A 23,482-nucleotide genomic window follows, 5' to 3' on the forward strand; every position below is an offset into this window, starting at 1 on the left:
ACTCAAAGAAGATTTCTAACAATCTGTCACCCACTCAAACTCTTATCTTTCACAGTTTATTACATAAAAAGGAAACAAAAACCTTACTTTTGATATAAGAGATTTGAGTCTGTATAAAGATAACATTCAACAGGCAGCAGTATAACCTGGAGAATTATGACATAAGACTACCCTTTAGCTAGTGGTATTCAAACCGGATTCCTTAAAACCCAACCTTAATGGTAATTTTTTAGGGAAACGAGAATCAAAATAGACAACACAAGAGGACACATCTTTTAATCAGAATTTTCTTTTTAACTATGATGATTACTTATAAGGTTTTGAATGAAAAATGTTTCAGCACTAGATAAATAAATAAATAATTGGTTTGAAAATCACAACTAGAAATCAGAATGAAATTAACAAGACCATGGTGGAGCCTATTATACAGAGTGAAGTAAGCCAGAAGGAAAAACATAAATACAGTATACTAACACATATATATGGAATTTAGAAAGATGGTAACAATAACCCTGTGTACGAGACAGCAAAAGAGACACTGATGTATAGAACAGTCTTATGGACTCTGTGGGAGAGGGAGAGGGTGGAAAGATTTGGGAGAATGACATTGAAACGTGTAAAATATCATGTAAGAAACAAGTTGCCAGTCCAGGTTCGATGCACGATACTGGATTCTTGGGGCTAGTGCACTGGGACGACACAGAGGGAGGGTATGGGGAGGGAGGAGGGAGGAGGGTTCAGGATGGGGAACACATGTATACCTGTGGCGGATTCATTTTGATATTTGGCAAAACTAATACAATTATGTAAAGTTTAAAAATAAAATAAAATTAAAAAAAAAAAAAAAACAAGACCATGGTGGAATTATCATTAAGGAGGAGCTACCCACTTAATGTCATGGGACTTGAAGATATAAAAGTCAGTCAGAACATGCCCCTTGTTTTCCAAAGGGTAAACAGTACTATAAATCAATCTCCAAATAACTTACTCCACAGATTAACAAGCAACGTAAAATATGCTGATTTGCTAAAAGCATTTGGCTAGGGCACTGACCTCTGCTATGTTGTGTTCTATTGCTTTTGAATCATATTTTTACCAAGAATTGATTGTCCTTTTCATCAAGACCTGTTACATCACTGTAATTGTCAGCATAATTATGTAATTTAAATATCATATAAACAAATGAGTGAGTATACAGCATCTTTTCTATTAGTGTTTTTGAAATGTTATATAGTTGTGAGGTACTAAAAAAAGGTTGCTTGCCAAAATTAAGGTAAACAAGGCAAGTCTTAAAATCTGGAAAATTTATAAAATACAGGAATTTCTGAATTAGAGCTCTTTTCACTCCACTTTTGAGAAAATAAAACTAGATGTGTTTTTTGTGTGAGAGATGGACACAGACAGATGTCACACTCAAAGGAAATGCCTTCTCCCCAAACTGACCATTAAATGTGCATTTATATGATTTAAACTAAAATAAAATGTTTAAGAGATTTATATATCCTTACTTTTTTGTTACTTCAAATAACATTTTTAAACAAGCAATCAACTATTATATCCCAAGAGTTGAGTAAGACAGCTTCTACTCTATATGCCAGGAAGGGAATATATTTAAGTGGGAATTTCCTAGCATTAGATACAATGAATGAAAGAGATTTTGAGACCCTTTTTTTTTTTAAAATCAGGAAAAGTATTCCTGCAAAATGACGCTTAATATGTAAGGAGGTATGGTGCAGTTTCTAGCAAAACAGTCTTAATGTTTGTATGGCAAGCATAAACATGAAATCCAGAATGCACTAACAGTTCAAAACTTCCGTTTCCGGTAATGATTTAGCACACCACATTCAGAATGCACTAAAAAAAGTTGCTGCTCAAATAGAGCAGCAGAAAGGAGATTGGGGTGTGCATCACTCCATGCATCTCACCATAAGCTTCTCTAGTGGGTGTCGGGTAAAGTGGTGCCATTGGTGCCTTACTCAGGTTCCATTTTCCTGGATGCTGCACTCATTAGCCAAGGGCTGTGAGTGATGAAGCTGCTTCCTCCTTGAAAGAAGTAACCACAGGGAGATAGAAAGCCCCTAGCTTGGAGACCTCTGCTCAGCTACAGATCACAATGATTAAATGGCCCGAAGGTATTGGTCAGGTTCCATGTATTGGAATGAACCAGAAAAGAATTCCTAGGAGTGGATATTGAGGCTGTTGGGTCAAGCAGGGAGATGGATAGTGGAGAGTTTTGTCAATAAGGAGGTTTTAACATAGCTCCAGGGTGATTCTAACGTGCTGCAAGATGGCTCTTGAAAGCAGTGTACATGATAAGTCGCTTCAGTCAAGTCCAACTCTTTGTGACCATATGGACTGTAGCCCGCCAGGCTCCTCTGTCCATGGGATTCTCCAGGCAAGAATGCTGGAGTGGGTTGCCATGCCCTCCTCCAGGGGATCTTCCCAACTCAGGGATCAAATCTGCTTCTCTTGTGTCTCCTGCATTGGCAGGCAGGTTCTTTACTACTAGTACCACCTGGGAAGCCCTCCTTGAAAGCAGCAACTCACAGGCAATGAAGTGGAGAAAACCAGCAAACTGGAAGAAGGAATCTGTGCTCCACTTCCTATGCCATTAGGCTTTGTGCATCTGGAGGCTCCAATTCCTAGAGCAGGGCTGTTTTTACCAGGGTTTGTGGTAAGAGCCTTCCCGAACCTATGAATTTTACAGCTCTCTGGTCACTTCTCATACCAGAAGGAAAGTAATCAGACAAGTTACATACTGGCATGGTGTTAGACCTCATTATCCTTAGGAGTTAGGGCTGCTGCTAAGTTGTAGTGAGAAGCAGGAATTTATGTGGCATAGAAGTGATTTATTAGGCTGTCTCTTGGTATGTTATGCCCGTGGAAAGTGTAACTAAGCAAATTTCACAACTACAGCCTGATGAAAGGATATGGTAACAGGTGCCTCATGATGAGTGATAAAATCTTCATTTGCCCAACGAGTAAGTCACACAGCATTAACCAAAGGGGAAGGAAATTTAGAATGTGTCATGCAGGAGGGAGATGCTCAATATCAGTTATAATCTCAGGACCAACTAAAGCATTAGGAACTATAGTTCAACCTACTAACTCTCCTCCGAAAAATTTCCACAGGATTATGATGAATTATAGTTCTGGAGAACCTGGCTTGGATGGTGTGAACATAATATGAGAAGCTTGATAACAAAGTGTCTATAGTCAATAAAACTAGTATTCTGACCAGCTTCACTTTACCATCCAGCACACCCACCCCCAGCAGATGTGAGGGTTGGCTGACAACAATGACCAAGTTGCCCCTTTTCCAGAAAATTTCTCCTGGCTGAATAAGAGCCACCTTGATCACTTGGATATGCTCCTCTTATCCCTCCTCCCTCAATATAGGATTGTGAGATTATGATCTCAAGAGCTGTTCTAGAGCTTTACTATGAGATTTGACTAAAGCTAGTGTCCACTTGAGAACATGTTTCTGCTTGCTTGACTTTTTTTTTTTTAACTCAAGTTTGCATTCCTAACTCTTCTTGTCTCAAGAGCAACTTCTTAATAAATCATTTGAATAAGAATCCTCACTCAAGGCTCTGCTTCTCAGGAAACCTCTGTAAGACATGAGCTACTAATTTTTTACTTGCTTGCTGCTGCTGCTGCTAAGTCGCTTCAGTCGTGTCCAACTCTGTGCAACCCCATAGATGGCAGCCCACCAGGCCCCGCCGTCCCTGGGATTCTCCAGGCAAGAACACTGGAGTGGGTTGCCATTTCCTTCTCCAATGCATGAATGTGAAAAGTGAAAGTGAAGTCGCTCAGTCGTGTCCGACTCTTAGCGACCCCATGGACTGCAGCGTTCCAGGCTCCTCCGTCCATGGGATTTTCCAGGCAAGAGTACTGGAGTGGGGTGCCATTGCCTTCTCCCTTTTATTTGCTTAGGGTGTGCTAAATAACCTTTCCTTTTGCATTGTACTGACTTTTATTAGTTATTTTTAAAAATAAAATAAGAATCCAATCTTTACTTCTCTGTATTTCTTATATCATCAAAGATGAACAAAAACACAGACTTGAAGAACCAAATACTGTGGATATTCAGGTTTTAAAAATCCTCAAATTACTATTTCTTTTCTCTTAGAACATACCTGCATGAATTAAGGGTTTTGTATTATTTGACGATGCTCCTCTTTTGCACAACACGTGTCTTCTCATGAAGAGGAGATATGCATTGCTCAGAAACCAGGGAACCAATAAAGTTAAGGCTGTTCAAACTCAGTTCCTTGGGCTCCTAAGTGGGAAGCACTGGTTGCAAACTATCCGCTGTTGATTTCCAAACAAACAGTTTGTTTTCCTCCATTTAGATATGGTATATCTTTAACATTTCTGGAGCATTTTAGGAGTGTGGTTAAATTCTTTCCATAACCTGTTTGTGATAGTAGTGTCAGACACTTGAAAGAAGCCGGTGTTAATACTGAGTATGTATCTACTTCAGTAATACTTTCAAGGTTATACTCACACAGAAGTATTCCATCTTTATTCTGCCAACCTCAAAACTTTCTCTGGAAACTCCATGCTGACGACAGTCAACTCTTGTACTTTTATCTTTGCATTCAAGCCACAAAGGCAGAATCGTAGCAAATTTTATCAACAGAAATTGGTGAGATAGGCTTATACAATTACTGGAAATTTTAAAGTGACTTGGCATGTTCCACACAAATTGACAAAGTTCTCACTTTATCTGAATCTATACTTTCGACCAACCCAAGGCGAAGGAAATTTGAGGTAGGGTGGAATTGAAGTGGGGGTCACAGAGCTGTGGAGTGAGTTGGACCCAGTGATCTGCAAAACCCAGCTGCACCAGGCTATAGAACCCTATGACCTTTTGGAGATTGTTCTAAACATTCCCTATTGTTTACAACACAAATGAGTGGTTACATGAGAGCGTGTCACTTGGAGATTTATGCAGCCATGAAATTAAAAGATGCTTGCTCCTTAGAAGGAAAGTTATGACACAACTAGATAGCCTATTGAAAAGCAGAGACATCACTTTGCTGACAAAGGTTCATACAGTCAAAGCTATGGTTTTTCCAGTAGCCATGTACAGATGTGAGAATTGGACCATAAAGAAGGCTGAGTGCCAAAAAATTGATGCTTTTGAAATGTGGTGCTGGAGAAGACTCTTGAGGGTCCCTTGGATAACAAGGAGATCAAAGCAGTCAATCCTGAAGGAAATCAATCCAGTGAATCCTGAATATTCACTGGAAGGACTGATGCTGAAGCTCCAATACTTTGGCCACCTGATGGGAAGTGCTGACTCATTGGAAAAGATCCTGAACCTGGGAAAGACTGAGGGCATTAGGAGAAGGGGGCAACAGAGGATGAGATGATTGGACGGTATCACTGACTCAATAGACATGAGTTTGAGCAAACTCTGAAAGACACTGAAGGACAGGGAAGCCTGGCATGCTGCAGTCCATAGGGTAGCAAAGAGTTGAACATAACTGAGCTACTGAACAACAATAACTCTTATTAATAACAAGAGTTGGGATATATTTGCCTGGAATTTAAACACAATCCTCCTTTTGATACATTACCTCCCTTCCCAAAGTTTGAGCATGTGGGTTTTTGACTCCCACTGCTGTCTCCTGAAAACTTTTGTACCAAAAGCTTGGTGCTGAGCCACCACTCCTGTCAATATATTTCAAATGAAAAATTTGCTGTGTTCTCAGCTTCTTTCCCACCTAAGTTAATTGCATTATGTGAGAAATTTAAGAAGGCACTGAAGTTAATTTTGTCCCTGATTTTGACTTACATTTCTTGGCAATAAATGCTTCCTCATAATACTTCTTTGAACTATACTGGTTTCCTGGTCAAGTTCCATGTGTCCTCTGCATTGTTCAGATTTTCATAAATCCTATTACTTAGTTCAAAATCTTTAAGCAGTCTACCAGAATGGGTCATGCAAACATGACACATGTATCCTTACTACATTCCACTCTTTCAAAGACATATTCTAAAATCAGTAACAATAAGTTAATTAAAAACAATAAAACCAGTAACAAATCATGCACCAAGATTGATACCTACATCCTTGACTTGCAATTCATATGTGACTTTAAGAAAAATGTCTGGGAAACTCTCTAGAACTTGAAGGGTAGCAGGATATACCAGTACAAGATATGACTATAAGAGATCTGGACATGCCATCCCCAAATATGCACCTTGGTATATTGATTATTTTCAGTTGTACATGCTTAAAAAAATAAATGTGGGGAGAGGCCTTCTCTGTACTGTCTTTATTTGCCTAAATACAAATCTATCAAAAGAACTCAATTGTCATAAATCCTCTCCCTGGGAGTTTCACAAATGAAGAGAGACTGACATCCCAGGAGAGGAGACTAAAGCGTGATAACACACTTCATCACAAACTATCATTCCTCCCATCCACTCATCTTTCTTAAAAATTATGTATTCTCTCATAAGACACCTAGAGGGGGCTTTCCTGGTGGGTCAGATTGTAAAAAAATCTGCCTGCAATTAGGACGACCCAGGTTTGATCCCTGGGTGGGAAAATCCCTTGGAGGAGAAAATAGCAACCCACTCCAGTATTCTTGCCTGGAGAATCCCCATGGACAGAGGAGCTTGGTGGGCTACAGTCTATGGGGCTACAAAGAGCCAGACATGACTGACTAACACGTAACACACACACATACACAGTTCAGTTCAGTTCAGTTCAATTGCTCACTTGTGTCCTACTCTTTGTGACCCCATGAACCGAAGCACTCCAGGCCTCCCTGTCCATCATCAACTCCCGGAGTTTACTCAAACTCAAGTCCATTGAGTCAGTGATGCCATCCAACCATCTCATCCTCTGTCGTCCCCTTCTCCTCCTGCCTTCAATCTTTCCCAGCATCAGGGTCTGTTCAAATGAGTCAGCTCTTCACATCAGGTGGCCGAAGTATTGGAGTTTCAGCTTCAACATCAGTCCTTCCAATGAATATTCAGGACTGATTTCCTTTAGGATGGACTGGTTGGATCTCCTTGCAGTTCAAGGGACTCAAGAGTCTTCTCCAACACCACAGTTCAAAAGCATCAATTCTTCCCTATTAGTATAGTATTTAAGTCTAAATCCTGAGCCACCTCTTTCAATCACTCATTTTCCCCTTGCTGTCTCTCACGTATACATGAGGTACACATGTTTATAAATATCTGTTTTTCTCTTATTAACTGTCTTTTATTACAGACGTCTCAGCTAAGAACTCAAAGGAGTAGAGGGAAAATTATCCACCCCACACAAGCCTATGTTTTGCTTCTTAATTTTCACACTTAAACATTTGCATAACACATTTTTTTTTTTTGTGGTTCAAAATTATCATCCCCAACTTTTGCCTCTCCTCAAAAACACTTTAGCTTTTAGGACCTGGAATAACAAACAAACAAAAAGTGAATATGTGCATTCTAAGTCACTTCAGTCATTTCTGACTCTTTGCAACCCCATGGATGGTAGCCCACCAGGCTCCTCTGTCCATGGGATTCTCCAGGCAAGAATACTGGAGTGGGTTGCCATGCCCTTCTCCAGGGGATCTTCCCGACTCAGGGATGAAACCGTGTCTCTTAAGTCTCCTGCATGAGGAGGCAGGCTTTTTACCTCCAGCGCTCCCTGGGAAGCTCCCAAAAACACAGGGGCTTCAAACTGATTTGAGGGTGGTGGTTTCAGGTGACCTGTCCATGGTACAAATGAAAGGGCCCCTAATCACATCTGCTCCGGCCCATTTCCCTCTCTGCCACACCACTAGTGGATACGCCTTTCACTTGATCTGAAAGCAATTTATCTTTTTAAAAAAATAATCTTTAAGAATCCTTGCCAAACAGCTTGGGCTTTTAAAACACAGCACAGGTGACATTTCTTGTCAGAAATTTTGGAAGGATACCAACAAAGTAACCTTCCAGCATAGCCTAACTCTTGTTCTCTCGTTAAAGCATTTATCTCAAATTCTGGTCTCACAAACTGACTCTAGTTGTGAAATCATTACTGAGCATTCTGTGTACTTTACTTGAAAGTATTTTCTGTTTTTTCTTTAGTTGAAATAAAAGTGATGTACAATATTATGCTAGTTTCTGAAAGTATTTCTAAACTGATTTACAATTTGCACTAAAACCATTTTCCTCATTGGCACGTTTCATTAACAATTTAAATGATATGATGGAATAATCCTTCCATTAGAAATAATGAATATTTTGATATAGAATAGATTTAGACATATTTATATTTATATACCATGCTGAACAATCTCAGGAAGTAGCATCTGCTTTTCTGTTACAGGTTATTGCAGCATTTTTACCTCCACCAAAGAAAGAAGATAATTAAAGTCCATAATCATATAATTAAAACCAGCCAGGAAAATGGACGTAAGCAGATAAACTTTTACTTTTGTGTTTGTGTCACTGCAGGATAGATATATGAAAGTGGTTTTCTCTTTCATTAACGTTTATCCAAAATGTATAGGGTTTTAGTTTTGAATACTTGGACCACCTTAAACAGTCACCCACTGATTGTGGTCACTTTCATCACAGTATTTCTCCAGCAAGTCTCCATCCTTTTAATAGCTTTTTCCCATGAGGTCTTGTACTTGGTTTGTGTTTTGGATTGTTGACTAGTAACCTTTGTACAGTTTTGTTATTGGATAGGATCCAAAATATGTGTGTGTATTAGGAAAAATTTGGGGAGGCAATGGGGGTGGAGGGGCAGTTACACTCTGTGTTGGAACAGGGAAGACAGAGTCTTATGGTGATCTGACTTATTCTTAGGTCTATATGAGCTTCCCAGGTGGTGCTAGTGGTAAAGAACCTGCCTGCCAGTTCAGGAGATATAAGAGACGTGGGTTCTCCTGGGTGGGGAAGATCCCCTAGAGAAGGGAATGGCAACCCACTCCAGTATTCTGGCCTGAAGAATCCCATGGACAGAGGAGCCTGGAGGGCTATAGTCCATAGGGTCACAAAAGAGTTGGACACTATACAAAAAGTATTAAGCACTGGCAAGATTAAATCCTGCATTAATAATCTTAGATCATTTCTAGTATACATTTATACTAAAATAACATTTCCATATTGTGTTGCAATATGAAAAGCCATTCTCTGTTTCCTAGGCTTATTCTGATATAGTATTTCACACTACATTGACCACTGTCTGCTGAAATGATGGAAGTGCATTCTGGATCTGGCAATCAAGAGCAGTCCTTCCTCAGTGACTCTGTCACAGACAGTGAATGACAAACTCCTACTTACTCAATCTACTTCTTGTCTGGTGAGTCCATTTTTGGTTTCTAGGAGATTGATCAGCTTGAAGATCTGGGACAGATTTGTTGTACATAGAGAAGGTTATAAATAATAAATGGAGTATGAATAGAGTTTAGCATTATACTCAATTTATTTAGTAGAATGATGATTCTATGCTCTTTAGTAAATAGTTATTAATAACATTCTTATCAAAACAGCATGTCAAGGTAGAAACCTATATAAAATCATCTTAAGAAAATAGGACAGACAGTTACATGTATAGCCAGAAAAGAATCACAAATCACAGGGAATATTTGGCACTACCCAGGAAAAAGATCTAGAATGCAGTGATATAATGGGTGCCCCCGGTTGCCCCTCAGACCAAAGGCAGAAGGGTCTGGGTTGAATGGGGATTGTGACAAATGAGAAAGAAGAGAGTTTGCAAAAGGAAAGTGAACAGAATTGATGAAAAATAGCTCTCCTTTTGCATCTTTGCTAATGGTTTGTTTTTGTGCGGTCAATCGTAGTGTGTAAATGGAAAGAATTAAAGAAGGGAAAAATCTGTATTTATATTTAGCTTACTTCTTCTTCCCATGCCTACCATAGTAACTATTGGTATCTATTGTGGACTGAATATCTGTATTCCTCCAAAATGCTAATGTTGAAATCCCAATCCCCAATGTGATGATTTTCAGGGATGGAGGCTTTGGGTGGTGATTAGGTTATGAAGGTGGAGCCCTCGTGGATGGGGTTAGCGTCCTTATAAAAAGAGACACCCAGAGAGGTCTCTCATTTTTTCCTCAGTCATATAAGGATGCCACTAGGAGACTTTGGTCTATGAAAGGAAGTGAGTTAGGTGTCTCCGGACACCAAATCTGCGAGTGTCTTGCTCTTGGACTTCCCAAACCTCCAGAACTAACAGAAATAAAGGCACGTTGTATAAGTCACTCAGTCTATGGTGTTTTGAAAGCAGCCCAAACAGACTAAGACACTGTATAATATAGGAAAGTAAGTTACTTGAGCCCACGGACTTTATTCCGATTACTGCTATCCTACCTGCACCTATAAAAGTGCTGGGCACTTAGATATTATTCAATAATACTTGTTAAGTGTGTGAAAATGAATCAGTGAGTGAATGAATGAATGCATTATATACTGTAAAGCATTTCATACGTGTACAAAGAAGGGAGTTACCTCTAACAAACTCACACGTTCTCTACACAAAAGGTCCATTTGAAAATAAGAAGATATACTATTAGATAGTATTTTATCATTGTGCTGTGCTTAGTCACTCAGTCATGTCCAACTCTTTGTGACCCCATGGACTGTAGCCCCCGAGGAGCCTCTGTCCATGGGATCCTCCATATATTAAATTAACTATAAAAAGAAGCTGGTGATTATTCCACAGGAAATAATATCACTGCAACATAGACCTTCAGAATGCAAATCAGAAAATAACTTTGGAAATGAGCATATGAGTTCATCTTATGAGGCTTCATACACATTTAATTCTGTGATTATAAGTGGAAACATCTTATATTATAGCTGGCGGAATCATGAACTTCACCCCAATAGGTGAACACAAAATCTACTGAACTGAGGAACTATTGAAAATAATGGATGGTATGAAGTGTATTTCATTTTCAGTAAAAATGAAAGGTATTTAGGGAAGTAAAAGACAAAATTGCATGTAATTTCTCTGCCTTACTCATATTTTCATACAGCTTCAAATGGTAAACATTTAGAGGGCTTTATGGTGACTCCTGCAAGTTGGTTTGTCATTGTTACATAAACCTGCACTTTAAAATCATGTCTATTACTTAAGGCAATATAATTTGGGGAAAATTTCTAACTCAATTTCTGAGTCAGTAAAATAGAAAAACAAAAAAAGATATTCATGCCAAGTATGAACTAAGAGAGATAACACGTATAAATAATCTAGCACAGTGAAAGTCAAAGTCGCTCAGGCATGTCCAACTCTGCTACCCCATGGACCACACAGTCGGTGGAATTCTCCAGGCCAGAATACTGCAGTGGGGAACTTTTCCCTTCTCCAGGAGACCTTCCCAACCCAGGGGTGGAACCCAGGTCTTCCACATTGCAGATGGATTCTTTACCGGTTGAGCCACAAGGGAAGCCCAAGAATATTGGAGTGGGTAGCCTATCTCTTCTCCAGCAGATCTTCCCAACCCATTATAAAATGTTTATAAATAAGAAAGACAATCTGGTTGCCGACGTCCTAGTTCTACACTATTATCTTGTGACCAAAGACCAACATTATTTGGCCACAGGAAAATGAGGGTAGGGATTGCTGCTTTCTCTTGTGCCCTTTTCATGAAGGAGCACTTTGATTTCACTTTAAAGAGAATTAAATTCTACTAAGAAACATTTCTTAGGTATGATCACAATGAAAATGTCTATATTTAAATTCCATTACCTTCAGTTTTTAAGAATGAGCTGCTGCTTCTTTTCTTGGTGTTGCCAATGCTGCTGGAAGTTCTAACACAAATCGGTCAGCCCCCATGTCAGCTTTCAAGACAGTGCTTTGATGTGGTGGTGAGCTGGAGGCTATAGAAGAGTGTTAGAGAAGAATTCACTCTCAGATGACAGTGCTGGTCCTGGGGATCTCAGGCATGAACTTTAGCTGTATCATTTGTAAAATGAAATTAGAATGGGGGTGGGGGTGGTCCTAGTGTCCTTTAAATGTTAACAATGAATGATATCTTGCCATCTTAAATTCTTTTCTGTAAGGATTTGGATGCTAGTTGCCAACATCCGCTGGATCATGGAAAAAGCAAGAGAGTTCCAGAAAAGCATCTGTTTCTGCTTTATTGACTATGCCAAAGCCTTTGACTGTGTGGATCACAATAAACTGTGGAAAATTCTGGAAGAGATGGGAATACTAGACCACCTGATCTGCCTCTTGAGAAATCTGTATGCAGGTCAGGAAGCAACAGTTAGAACTGGACATGGAACAACAGACTGCTTCCAAATAGGAAAAGAAGTACTTCAAGGCTGTATATTGTCACCCTGTTTATTTAACTTCTATGCAGAGTACATCATGAGAAACGCTGGACTGGAAGAAACACAAGCTGGAATCAAGATTGCCGGGAGAAATATCAATAACCTCAGATATGCAGATGACACCACCCTTATGGCAGAAAGTGAAGAGGAACTCAAAAGCCTCTTGATGAAAGTGAAAGTGGAGAGTGAAAAAGTTGGCTTAAAGTTCAACATTCAGAAAACGAAGATCATGGCATCCAGTCCCATCACTTCATGGGAAATAGATGGACAAACAGTGGAAACAGTGTCAGACTTTATTTTTCTGGGCTCCAAAATCACTGCAGATGGTGACTGCAGCCATGAAATTAAAAGGCACGTACTCCTTGGAAGGAAAGTTATGACCAACCTAGATAGCATATTCAAAAGCAGAGACATTGCCAACAAAGGTTCGTCTAGTCAAGGCTATGGTTTTTCCTGTGGTCATGTATGGATGTGAGAGTTGGACTGTGAAGAAGGCTGAGCGCGGAAGAATTGATGCTTTTGAACTGTCGTGTTGGAGAAGACTCTTGAGAGTCCCTTGGACTGCAAGGAGATCCAACCAGTCCATTCTGAAGGAGATCAGCCCTGGGGTTTCTTTGGAAGGAATGATGCTAAAGCTGAATACTTTGGCCACCTCATGCCAAGAGTTGACTCATTGGAAAAGACTCTGATGCTGGGAGGGATTGGGGCAAGAGGAGAAGGGGACGACAGAGAATGAGATGGCCGGATGGCATCACTGACTCCATGGACGTGAGTCTGAGTGAACTCTGGGAGTTGGTGATGGACAGGGAGGCCTGGCATGCTGCAATTCATGGGGTCGCAAAGAGTCGGACACAACTGAGCGACTGATCTGATAGGTTTTGGATGCTATCATTCATGATTTTTTTTTTTTTCCGTTTATTTAGTCTTTCTAGATTAAAAAAAAAAAAAGTATATTTACAGTAACATGCCATCAAATGGTAGTCATGTAATGCCCTCTTCTGGCTAAAGGTCAAAATGCAGGCTTTTTCTGCTAATGTTAGTATCTGAAAATTTGCATGTTCTTAGTTATTTTCTATATATAAACTTTAAATTATTTTTTCAACAACTTTTAGTCTGTTTATCTCTTACTAACTCTAAAAACAAATGCATTTTATTAGTGATGTAAGCATTCACTTGCTTAACAACTCAATTTAATAAATATGCTGCTGCTAAGTCGCTTCAGTCGTGTCCGACTCTGTGCGACCCCAGAGACGGCAGCCCACCAGGCTCCCCCGTCCCTGGGATTCTCCAGGCAAGAACACTGGAGTGGGTTGTCATTTCCTTCTCTAATGCATGAAAGTGAAAAGTGAAAGGGAAGTTGCTCAGTCATGTCCGACTCCTAGCGACCCCATGGACTGCAGCCTACCAGGCTCTGCCGTCATAAGCAACCTAAAATAATTTCTTAAAAATCTTGGACTCTAATCTGTCTAGTTGGGATATTTTTGCTGGTAAAATTGATCAACTTAACTAGACCCACATTTTACATTGTATTTATGAAGGACAAAGTGATAGACAAGCTCTAAAGACAATGTATTTTATAATTACCTTTTCCCATATGTTCAAGTTTCTGCCGCTAGATTCATGTGGGAGCTAGCTAATGATTTGGAGAAGGAAATGGCACCCCACTGCAGTGTTCTTGCCTGGAGATTCCCAGAGACGGGGGAGCCTGGTGGGCTGCAGTCCATGGGGTTGCACAGAGTCGGACACGCCTGAAGCAACTTAGCAGCAGCAGCAGCAGCTAAATGATTTGTGCTGCTCCCTAATCAAGGCGTAATCACTGTGACACTATTTTATCATTATTTTTCTTACAGTTTTAACGATCTAAAAAAGTGACTATGAACCGTTAGCGCCACATCAGAATCACTTGGAGGTATGGTGAAGTGAAGTGAAGTCGCTCAGTGGCATCCGACTTTTTGCGACCCGGTGGACTGTAGCCCACCAGGCTCCTCCATCCATGGGATTCTCCAGGCAAGAATACTGGAGTGGGTTGCCATTTCCTTCTCCAGGGGATCTTCCTTATCCAGGGATCGAACCCAAGTCTCTTATATCTCCTGCATTGGCAGGTGGGTTCTTTACCACTAGTACCACCTGGGAACCTATGTATTAAAACAAATAATAAATTTATTATCCTAATTGCAACACTTTTGAGGGTGAAAGAATTAACAATAATGCCAGGATATTGGCCTAAATTAGGGCTATTGAAGGTGAAGCAAAAGCACTGTCTTTATATTTTAAAATGTATCAGCTGGAATAGTAGGAAGCTGAGAATCACTGTGGAAAATCTGCTTTTATCTTTATTTTCAATGGTGTTCCTTATCTTCAATTTACAGTTTCTGTTGTATGGCAAATAGAAATCATCTTGAACACTGTATTCTCCTTGGAGCCAGATGGCCCAGTTTCAAATCTTGACAACGTGCTTAATTTTTCTGGGCCCCCCTTTGCCTTATCTGTGTGATGGAATTAGTAATAGTATTATAGAGTTGTTACAAGGATTACAGAGTTGACAATTAATGAGTAAATCTGTAGTAAAACATTTAGAATAGTTTATCTGGAGCACAGTACTGTGTGCGCTGGTTGCTCAGTCGTGTCCAACTCTGCGCCCACGTGTTCTGTATTCCCTCCAGGCTCCTCTGTCCCGGAAATTTCTCAGGCAAGAGTACTGGAGTGGGTTGCCATTTCCTCTTCCAGGGGGTCTTCCTGACCTAAGGATCAAACTTGCGTCTCCAGCACTGTGCCATCTGGGAAGCCCAGAGCATAATAATAAACGCTAGTATGCATAATAAAATTATTAGTGACTGCGAGAGAACGATACAGTATTTGAATTTTTATAAAGTGTGAGCATTTCAGGGGTTATGCATTTATTTCAGAGAAGCACTGTGGTAGGCAGCCTCTGAGATGACCCCCCAGAGAGCCCTGCCTCCTGGTGTTTCTGCCATCTGTAACCCCCTCCCCTTGATCGTGCGCTGCACCCAACTCTAATAAACAGAAAAAACGACGATGGTGGTGGGACGTCACTTCTGAGATTAGGTCGGAGAGAGACCGTGACTTGACTTTCGCTCTTGCTGCCTCGCTGTTTCTCCTCCTTTCTTGGATCTGTTTCTCTGAATGACAAGCAAGACGGAGGGTTGTGAGCACCCGTAAGCAGAGGCCCACATGATAAGGAACTGCCTCTGGCCAAACGTCAGAGAGGACCTTAGGCCTGACAATAGCCTTTTGCAGTAGCAAATGGTAATTTATAGATAGTAAAGAATCAAAACAAACAGTAGGAAGGTGTGCTTTCTTCAGTGTCTATACCTGCCTCCTCCCCACTCCCCCAAATCTAAATACTCCATATCAGGTCCATAAATAAAATCATCAGAATTACCAAATTAAAAATAGCTCAGGTTGTGCTTTGAAATGAGATATTTGATTATAAACACAGCCTTGGTAGGAATTCTAGAATGGAAGTTAAACTCGCATTTTGTGACTAAGAATATAATCCTACAGTTTCATGTCAGTTTTACCACTTGGTGGCACTATAACGCCAGATAACACTTTTGTACGCTTCCATGTAAAAACCGTAGGGTTTACATGGAAGCAATCTCTTTGAGAAACGTAGATAGAATGTATATTCTTAATTATTACATATAAGTACTCACTCCAGTGATTACTCTTCATCTTTGCCAAGAAATTTTTGAAACATGTCAAAGAGAAAACTTTATATAATCATGAGCTGTTAGTGGAGGATAATTTGCTTATTTTTAATTCAAAAGATTTGAGAATATTTCTTAGAAAATACTTAATATATTTGTACTTGGAAAGATATAATCTAGCAAAAATTTAAAGATGAACATTAGGTCTTCTAAGATGTCAGTGTCTGGAGATTATGAGAAGGAAAAGTGAACCTTTGTCAACCACAAATTAGCACTTGCCAAGAGCATTTCCCAGCGACTGAACAACAACAATAAGGGCATTTACCATCTGCCTCTGCAGAGACTGAACCCTGAGCTGCTGCAACTGCGGACCTTCAACACCCCCTGAGGGGAGTTCAGGGTGGAGAGTGGGGCAGTCTGTGCTCCAGGGAAGCTGGCAGAACAGGTCTTTAGACGGTTAGTTATTTTCAGGAGCTGATTTCATGATCCCAATTTCCAGTGGTCATGTACGGATGTGAGAGTTGGACTGTCGAGAAAGCTGAGTGCCGAAGAATTGATGCTTTTGAACTGTGGTGTTGGAGAAGACTCTTGAGAGTCCCTTGGACTGCAAGGAGATCCAACCAGTCCATTCTGAAGGAGATCAGTCCTGGGTGTTCATTGGAAGAACTGATGCTAAAGCTGAAACTCCAGTACTTTGGCCACCTCATGCGAAGAGTTGACTCATTGGAAAAGACTGTGATGCTGGGAGGGATTGGGGGCAGGAGGAGAAGGGGACGACAGAGGAGGAGATGGCTAGATGGCATCACCGACTCGATGGACATGAGTTTGGGTAAACTCCGGGAGTTGGTGATGGACAGGGAGGCCTGGCATGCTGCGATTCATGGGGTGGCAAAAAGTTGGACACAACTGAGCGACTGAACTGAATCCTTACATCTCCTCATATCTAGAAAAGCACTAAATCCATTCATGGTGACACCAACTCCTCCTGACCAGCAGAAAACTTCTTGTAAAGTAAGCACTTTGTTGCATTGAATTTCCCCTTCACCAAAATCTTGTATGTTGACCATCCCCTACTACCTCTTTGGAGGAGTCTCTCAGAGCTATCTGAGCTGTTGTCTCCTGGACTGCAGTACTCATTTTGACCCAAATACAACTTAACTCACAACTCTCACTTTTCGCATCTTTTTAGTCGACGCCTTGGAGAGCAAAGCCTATGAAAGTCTCCTGAATCAGGCAGTAGTAGAGGAAGACTGATTTTTGCAAAGAAGCAAGAAGACAACAGGTAGATGTGTTGGTCATGAGCAAACATAAAAGATGCCTAAAAGATCTATAATATAATCTTCATGGCATCTTTCCCCTGTTCCATTTTATTCACTAAACACAAGTCTGAAATACCTTTTCTGAAAACACTGGGGCCAACAACACTTTATTTTTATTTTATTTTTTTAATGTCGCAGAAGCTTTATTTCCAATCCCAATATCTTGAAATAACCCAAATGCCTTTAAACTTATCACACATTTAACTGTTCCACATCATACAATAAAATACTCCTCAGCAACAAAAGTAATAATATATGCAACAATTTGGCTCAATATTATGGGAATCAGGCTTAGCTGAAAATGCCAATCTCAAAAGTTTACATACTATATGATTCATTTTGTATAAAATTCTTGGAATAAAAGAAAAAAAAATGCACAGCTATTTCCAGAAGTTAGGGAAACAGGATGTATGCGCCTGTCAAGGGCAGAATGAAAGAACTGCTTTGTGGGACAGAACATTTATGTACCATGACTTCAGTGATGGACATACAAAAATCAACACGTGTAAAATATAGCATTATACACAAAAACATGCAAAATGTAAGGACTTAAAAAAACAGTGAAATCTGAGCAAGGTCTGTTCTGTAGTCTGATTTATCGTATTGTTCTCATCAGTCCCCTTGTTTGATAATGTACTAGAATTATGTTGGGGAATATGCGTGATGCGTATATGGGACCCTTCTGGACTATGTACTGTTTTTGAAACTTCTTGTGAGTTTATAATTTTTACAAAATCCAAAAGATTTTTTTTTCTGTGACTTTTCTTTTTATTTTATTTTATTTTATTTTTAAACTTTACAATATTGTATTAATTTTGCCATATATCAAAATGAATCTGCCACAGGTATACATGTGTTCCCCACCCTGAACCCTCCTCCCTCCTCCCTCCCCATACCATCCCTCTGGGTCATCCCAGTGCACCAGCCCCAAGCATCCAGTATCGTGCATCGAACCTGGACTGGCAACTCGTTTCATATATGATATTATACATATTTCAATGCTATTCTCCCAAATTATACAGAGTGAAGTAAGCCAGAAAGAAAAGCACCAATACAGTATACTAATGCATATATATGGAATTTAGAAAGATGGTAACAATAACCAACAACACTTTAAAATTAGAAGCTTTTCAGATTTTAAGAAAGGAAGGCAGTATTTATACCATATGCGTGTGTGTGCTTAGTCCCTCAGTTGTGTCTGACTCTTTGCGACCCCATCGACTGTAGCCCACCAGGCTCTTCTGTCCATGCGGAGTCTCCAGGCAAGAATACTGGAGTGGGTTGCCATGCCCTCCTCCAGGAGATCTTCCCAACCCAGGGACTGAACCCAGGTCTCCTTCATTGCAGGCAGATTCTCTACCATCTGAGCCACCAGGGAAGCCCATTATACCACATAGTATATGACATTTCCAGCCCGTTGGAGGAGTCACCTTTAAATAAACATGAATCTCAGACTAGGTTCCACAGGAATCTGACTCTAAGACAGAGGTTCATGGAAGGACGTTTATCATTCCTGTGGCATGATCCAGATCAACATTCCTGAGGTTTCTGAGACCCAGATAACCTAGCTTTATGCAGAAAAATATTACTAAGTTTTTCCACCAAGCTTTTCCATTGACTACCAAAACTTGGGAAGGGGGCACCAAGAGGTACCCCAATGATCATCTGAGTATCAGACATATTGCTCCCTGCCCACTTTGTATTACTTCTGCTGGTGAAAATGGTCAATTACTCCTATCGACGTACTAACCCCATTCACTTTCTGGTCATTTGCAAGAGGAACATGATACATCCAGGAGGCAACCCCCAGCTGATAGGTGAGTAGAGGTCTTGTCGTGTCCTGGTGGAAATGCTTCTTTTTGAGGGAAGAGTACTCAGAGTGGCAGGGATGGGAACCACACATTTGCCAGGTGAGTCACTTGGACTGATGACAAGTGGGATTAATCCTGCTCCTGCATTTTGGTTTCTGGATTTATACATTCTATTTACTAGGGACACAGCATCATATAAAGTGAATTAAAGTGGACACTATGTCCAGAAGGAATGAAGTCATCGTAACGTATCATCTCTGAACTTGTACATACTTCCTTCTCCTGCGGCAGGCAATTCCACTGCTCTATCTGGCCAGCAGCTTCGGTGTGGCACTGTGTGTAATACGACTGGTGGATCAAGTGTCACAGACCATCAGCAAACCCCCTTTTCAATAGAGTTGGTCCTTTGACCTGACATAACATTTGTGGAGTCTTGTAGTGATGACTCATACGTTTTATAGATCCTAGAACAATGGTGCTGGCTAGGGATTCATGGGTAGGAAAAATGACTCCTTAACTGTAGTATGTCTGTTCTTATCAAAATGAATCTCTATACCTTCCAAGGTGGAAGGAGTCCAGTGTATTCTGCTGCCCTCCCAGCAACCAGCTGGTGCCATATAGACAGCTCAACAAAGGTCTCTATTACTAGCAGGTTTGGTGTTTTGCAGCTTTGGCAGGTAGCAGCCCATACTGTTGCATAGCCTCCAATTCTGTCATCACGGATACTTCTTCTATGTACCCAGTGTGTCAGCACTGGGGTGGATGATGACAGAGGCTGGCTCTTGTAAATGGGCTGATTCAATTAGATTTACCAGGGTGTTTAGTGTTGTTTTCATGGTGGAGATCTCTGGTGGGCATTAACACGTGATACAAATATGTCCACAATTTTGTGACCATACTCACATATCCAAACCCATGTTTCTAGCCAGAACTCACTGAAACTGACCTTTCAATATTTCTCTTTCCAGGACCCTGATCAGCCAAGCCACTTCCCATTGCCCAGAATTCCATGTATCTTCTAAGCTTGGACCACTCCTGCATCCCCACGAAATGGATGAGTAGGGCACTGCCTGAAACCTCTGATCATTGAGATGATTTCCTGTCATCACTGTCTTACCTTGAATGAAGCTATAGTAGAGTTGTCATCTAATTCTGTCTTGTACCCATATCCCCAGTTTACCCATTCATGAACCCAATCGTTCCATCAGCTGGTTGTAACTGATCTTTGTTGCAACCATAGATGTGAGCTGAGGAACAGGAGCTGGTGCAAAAGTGATAGATAGCATGAGGGTCATTATGATCAGTTGCACCCACCAGGCTTCTGATGGTTAAGCAATACTACCAGGCTTTATCGTTTGGGGACTTTACTCATTTCTACCGTTACTAGTGAGGTTAGCCTTATAACACATTCTCCTGCTTCAGGCTGCAAGAGAGAGTCACCACCTCAATTCTTAGTAATGTTGGTGTTCTTCTCACCATTGAAATCCTTACTGTATTGGAAAATCATGTGACATCTGGGTTATTTAATTTATTGCCTTTATTAATAGTAATTACAACTATAAATGTCATCATGTCACTTCAACTAATTTTCTGCTGCCAAATGAGTTTGCAAAAAGAAAAATAACTGTTGGATGTCAGAGGTCTTTGGATTTTAGAATTGTGGATAAGGCATTGTCAGATGGACAGAGAAAGTAGGAAAGAATACATTCTATGGGATTCCTGTGACAATCTTTTATGAACGAGGTGCCATGGTCCTATACCCAGAGACAGCAAGACACTTTTTGTTCTCCACATGTGTCCATTCTCCTATGTCGATCCACACGCCTCTACACCAGACCTCCTTGAACTTGGTCTTTTAACCATTTTCCTTCCAGGCTCCTGATCAGCCAGAACATTTGCCATTGCACATGATTCCATATATGTAGTATGCTTGGGCTTAGATATGTAGTGGGAGGTAATTCTGGCATATAGGGGCAGGAATGGAAGTAGGTCGGGAGCCTGGGGTCTCATGTCACAGCCGATCATTGCAACCAGTCACCTATGACTTGGTACCAATGTGGAACAGGAGGAGTAGCCCAGCTATAGTAGGAAGTTAGAGGGAAGACAGAAACTCCTGTTTATCTGGCGCCACTAGCTCACAACACAATTAGTGCTTATAATGAAATATAACAAAACATGAGTTTGGTTATTTAAGAATGTGTATCAAAGACAGAAAAAAAAATTCCCAAGACTCTTCAGTGTTCATATTTGTAGACTGTTGTCACCATAAACTGTTTACTTAAAATCTAATAAACTTTGAGAAAAACAATGGGGCAGCACACCAACATTTTATGTTTCTAGCACTGGTACATTCTTCTTAGTCTCAAATTTTGGGATCATTTGTGACATATCTCTTTAGAACGTACATTGAACCAATTCCTATCATTCTTCCCTTAAAAAGTTTGTGTGAATGCTAAGCAGTTCAGTCTGCGACCCCATGGAGTATAGCCCAGCAGGCTCCTCTGTCCAAGGGATTCTCCAGGCAAGAACACTGGAGTGGGTTGCCATACCCTCCTCTAGGGGTTTCCCCAACCCAGGGATCAAACCAACATGTCTTTACATCTCCTGTGCTGGCAGGTGGGTTCTTTACCACTAGCACCACGTCCTTTAAAAGGCATCTGACGCTTATTCATTAAATTTTGTTTCCATCTCTGGCTTTTGACTGCAGAACCTTGTCTCATTTTTCAATTATGAACTGATGTACTAATTGAGCTGTCCTTATCTAAACAACTCTGCCTACCACTGCTAGATTAGTTTCCTGAAAAACTGTTTTCAGTACCTCACATTTTTTTTACCAAAAACTATAAAAATAAATAAATAAAAGCTGCTTGTTAAAACAATTTTAACAAGATCTTTGTTAAACAATTTAAAAAAGAAAGTCTAAACTGAGAAAGTATTTTAGCAACCCATTTGAGGGATTAGTGTTGAAGCTAGCTGTTACATAAAAGATGTTTCCAACTTCGCAAAAATCAGTCTCTAAAGAAAAACTGGAAAATATCATGATCATTCACTATATAAAGACATATAAACCGACAGTGCACCTGAAAACCTGTGTGAGTTGATAATAATAAAAGTGCAAATAAAAATACAACTCACCTTTCTGGGCTAACCAGAGAGGAGTCCACATAGCATTGTTCTGGGCTCCTATTGTAACTTAATGGGAAACTTTCATGACATCCAGAGATCTTGATGTTTTCCTAATGAGAAATAAGGATGCCCATAGATTCCTTGCAGCAGTAACCCACTAGGTGACATTAACCTTGACTTCCAAATGGAGCAGCATATGTACCAAAAAAAAAGTGGAATTTAATTCATAAATCTGTACAGAAACTGGGAAAAGCTTAGAAGCTTTTGCTGGCAAACTCAGCTGATACCAGTATCATATAACCCAAGAATACTGGCGATTGAGCTATGCTAAAGTTTGCAGCTGCCACTGGAGCCACTCCGACTGCTGGCCACTTAACTCCTGGAATCTTCACCAGCCAGATCCAGGCAGCCTTCTGTGAGCCATGATTTCTGGTGGTGACTGACCCAGGGTTGGTCACCAGCCTCTCACAGCGACACTTTATGTTAACCTGCCTACAGTCACTCAGCAGAATACAGACACTCCTCTGCACCATGTGAAGGCTCTAGCGAGGATGACAGAGACCATCCTTCACAAGGGGGCTCACTTGGTGAGTCTGAAGTGGTGGATGCTGACCCAGAAAGTTCGGCACAAGCATGGCACCTTTTCCTGTGAACACCCATGGAAGGTCACATGTAATCTCTACTTCTTCAGAGTCCCTAAAGGGACTGAAAAGGAAGCTCAGGCTGTTGCATTAAAGACTGTTACAAAGGAGGGATTTCAGGATGAATGAACTGCTCCAGTTCCCAAATTTACTGCTACTTGAGTCCCAGGCTGGGCTGAAGGTGGGGTGTCCTCAGTGCCTATGCAGCAGTTTCCTGCTGAAGAATGGAGAGCTCCATTCGCCACTGGAAGACTGGTCTGCAGTTCCCACTGCTTGGGCTGCTGACTGGATAGTGAATGGAGGCAGGCATTGGAAGAAAAGAAGTCCCCAGGGCATGAGCAATTTTCATTTTAGCACAGGATAACCTTTCGTGACACTCATATCATGTTAAAAAATATACTACAATATTAAAAAATAACAACCTGAATTACTTGATGAAAACCATGAGAAAATAACAATGTCTATTGGGAGCAACAACTCATAGAAAGCACCCTGGGGGTGATGCACTGACCATTTGGTGGGGAAAGGGGTTCAGTTTCAAAGTCTTACCCATAATATATAGGGACAAGTGGTCAAATCTTAACTTTTTAGTTGTAGGTGGAATTTACATAAAACATTAA

The 23,482-nt window shown here is 40.6% G+C and overlaps 1 pseudogene; it reads left to right on the forward strand.

The window, feature by feature from the left end:
• Nucleotides 1-22,304: 22,304 nt before the first annotated feature.
• Nucleotides 22,305-23,226, forward strand: LOC113894787 (annotated as a pseudogene).
• Nucleotides 23,227-23,482: the final 256 nt, after the last annotated feature.

This window comes from Bos indicus x Bos taurus, chromosome 6, assembly GCF_003369695.1.
Source record: "Bos indicus x Bos taurus breed Angus x Brahman F1 hybrid chromosome 6, Bos_hybrid_MaternalHap_v2.0, whole genome shotgun sequence".
Lineage (NCBI taxonomy): Eukaryota > Metazoa > Chordata > Mammalia > Artiodactyla > Bovidae > Bos > Bos indicus x Bos taurus.